The sequence below is a fragment of the Mya arenaria genome, chromosome 17 (assembly GCF_026914265.1).
Source record: "Mya arenaria isolate MELC-2E11 chromosome 17, ASM2691426v1".
Lineage (NCBI taxonomy): Eukaryota > Metazoa > Mollusca > Bivalvia > Myida > Myidae > Mya > Mya arenaria.
Window position 1 is genome coordinate 18,225,752 of NC_069138.1, and position 3,643 is coordinate 18,229,394.

General features: G+C 35.7%; 1 long non-coding RNA gene across 1 annotated transcript; it reads left to right on the forward strand.

The window, feature by feature from the left end:
• Positions 1-664: 664 nt before the first annotated feature.
• On the forward strand, positions 665-3,046 carry LOC128223718 (uncharacterized). The gene is made up of 3 exons (XR_008259333.1): positions 665-716; positions 1,207-1,332; positions 2,980-3,046. It is a non-coding gene; the product is annotated as an uncharacterized LOC128223718 (long non-coding RNA).
• Positions 3,047-3,643: the final 597 nt, after the last annotated feature.

Here is a 3,643-nt window from a genome sequence, read left to right on the forward strand (position 1 = left end):
ATGGTAGTTCCATTCTCAATTTTTCCCTAAGGAGCACCCCCCTCCCCCCCGCTGAACCCCCAACAACCTAAAGGGATATTCCCCTCCCACACCCGCCCCCGGTCGTGCGTAATATTCAGTAAAGACTCGCTACGCCCCTGACGCTACAAGTAGATGGCATAGTAATTTCAATTTAGCAGTTTTAACTTCATAACTTCAGTCTTGGGAATCTTAATTATGTTTGCAATAAATCATTTCACTGACAGTCAATTTAAACTTCTACAAGTACAAGCCAAAACACTGCATTCAATTAATAGTATAATTCATTTTTACGAACTTCTTCGGATGATGTACCGGCATACATCCGATTTTGTTTTCTATAAAAATGGAGGAGGAGCTTCGAATGGGCTGGGCGCTCCTTGCGCCATTTTCATCGGTTTTTGGGATTTTCTATTTTATTTAATATATAAATGAAAATAAAAAGAGGCATTTATTTAAAATATTGCTTTTTAAAATTGCCCTTATGAGACATTAGATTCCGGAATTCTCTGTTCGGCTGCATTGTTGTGGGGATTATTTCAGAGTAGTCTTTACATAATTTAAAGGCTAGAAGTAATTTGCGTATTTCATATTGCTTAAACTTTTTATGGTATGCGGAAAATAAATAAAAAAGCATACACGTAGATCAGGTTTTATTTCAAGGAAGACGTTATACGTGGATAACTTCTTAAGAACAGGTAAGATGTAAGATTCATGTATTATGAATGGCTCTGTAAAATTACGTAAATTAACAGTTTGCCCTTTTTGGTTCGCAAATGAAATCGCTGTATTGCGTTTGAAATGTGAAAAAAAAATATTTCTCATAAAATGTCTAGACGCATTTATACATGGAGAAAATAAGTCTGTTTTATTTTTCTGTTTGCGGTCTCCACGATCAAACTCAAGGGCGCATTGCGTACGTGACAAAATAGGGCGAATTGTCAATATGCTTTTGTTTATACTTTGAATTGTATGCCTCGCACAGATAGACCACTACGGAAAATACAGTCAAACATTAAGAAGGTAACGCAATGTAGATTTAAATGCACTACTTTTCAAAGCGTACAATGCCTTGCTTCTTGACGTTGATATAGAAGTTTAGTGAGCATCATACTAGACTTTATGTTCAACCCTGGCCCCAAGTCACTGAGGCCGGAGATGTACACTTCTTTTCTTTCTTCATTACAGAAATGTCTGAGAAAGTTACAGACACGGATATTGCTATGGAAGAGATTCACGGGGATGGAAAACGATTGACTGCCGCCGAGATACCAGTAGCTACCACACGAACTTCGGACCCGCCATCCGATACTTGTAAATACTTTTGACTTAAGTTGTACCCCCCCCTCCCTCCCCTCCCATAAAAACACATGCAACAAAACAACTACTTTGGTACACGGTGTTCTATTTCCCGATTTTAAGAGTATTCGTTACGAATAATGACAAAAATTGTGAGTTTATGCGGACCGTGTTCCAACCTCTTGAGGCCCGAGTCCTCCTAAAATAAAAAGCCATTAAACACCGCGTCTTAGAACTCGAACGAGGTCTGGATGTTAAAAACCTCTCAATTTTGCAGCTTGTTTACATAAATCAATAAATAATTATGTTTTCTAATTGTATGTCTGGTCAACCGTCCTATGTTTGATGTTATAGTTTATGTCTTACAAATCAAACGAATTCTTTCTGGGGTGATACAGCGACTGCTGGAATAAGTTCGTTTTAACTTGTAATGGTAATACGTGACTAATAACCAGTTATAAAGTGTAACGTTGAAACCCAGGTAAAAAGAAAATTCAGTGTGACGTCGCCTAATTATTTAATCGATAGATCGATAAATGAATAGTCTTAGTAACGTACGACAATAAACAAAAAACAGAACTCAAAATACTTGTCAGAAGCAATGAATTATATCCTTTTCATTTAAATCAAGACTTATTATTGGAACCGATAAGCTAGTCACTGCGTCGAACGTAACTTCGGCGTCGTTCACTGTCGTGGTCGCCTACTTGTGATCTCTTTAAAACAACGTCAATTTCGTAAACCAATGTGGATCCATTCCTTCACACTCCAGTTCGTTGGTGTGATTAATGGAGTCTTCCGGAATGGATCACACGTGGGTACCCGGCGACGGAAGACAAACGCAAGACTCAGGATGGAAAACTATATTAACACTCATATTTATTTATTGAAGAAAGTTTTAGCTAAAAAGTAACCTTTGTCTTAGTTTGAAATAATCTACGTATAATAATCTTCCTAATAGCTCAGCTTTGTATAAGGATCACGTTTCTACCTGTAAAATTAATTTCAATATTTATTTTCCTTTTATAAACCAATTGAAATCAAAAAATATAGCTTCCGTGATATTTTGTATCCTGTTTCAGAAAAATATGCATTTCTAATATAACTCCTCCAAGAGCTTGAACATGAAAGTATAGGAACGCTGAAAGCCATATAATCTATATCTGATACCCAGACTGAACTGCTGGTTATATGATCTATTTTCCTCCATAACACAGAAAAATGTTGAATTCCACAAGCGCGTAAGGCTCCAATCTATCCATGTAATATTTAACGTATCTTTGACAAGCCGTTTACAAATATTATTTCAATCATTATTGCTTGAAGGAAAACCAATGTTCCTCCACATGTTTCTTTATTATATTTTCTGACATTCTTTAAACTGCTTGTTATTTTGAGTTAAATCGTTTTTAAGAGTGACATATCTTACTTACATCTGAAGAAAAATGCATACTTTTAGGTCACATGTCACTTAATCACGCAGGTCACATGTAACTTAAATAATAGCAGGTGTGGATTCCATTCACGCCACTGGGAACAAAAGTAACACCTCCTGTGACAAAACACACGATAAAATGGCCTTGCAACTTAATAAGTATTACGTATATAACAATAATGAAATAATTTGACTTTGCCATTGATACCATGGTTTTTCATTTTCAGCCATTATGGCCAACAGTGCTCCGGATAAAGACGAATCTAACGCATGCGCAGGACTTCTCAAATTTTTTTCCAATATTTTCATCATTCCCTTCTTTCCGTTTTCATTTCTGTGTTCCTTAAAGGTTTGTGCGTGATATGCATAATAACACAATTTATAATTAAATGTTATTTCATCTCCATTTTGACACAGTTAATACTAATTTAGCCGATAGCCATAAAAAGTCTGATGACGTCATTAATAAGACGTCACAAGGGGCACCTCATTTGGACCTATTCTGTAGAAGAATAAAGTTTTGAATGTTAACAACAAAAAGGCGCATACTAGTGTTTTTACGATAGATATAGTATGAAATTTCGGCATAGATGTTAACCAGTTTGTAAAAATGAAAAGTTTACTACAAAAAAAACCCGCATAATAAGAGTTTAAGGACGCTAGTTAAAGGTATGTGGCTTGAGCCAGCATGTAATTGCTCTTTTTTCTGAAAGTTCTATGTCTTCTGCTTTTAAAAAAGAATAAAGATAAAATTGGATTTTATTTAAAGTTAAAAAATATATAAACATTCTACCGTCAAGAGTACGAGCGAACAGTTATTTATCGTCTTGGGCGAATCTAACATGGGGGTGCGAAAGGACCAGGTACGAATCATATAAGTTTAATAATTGT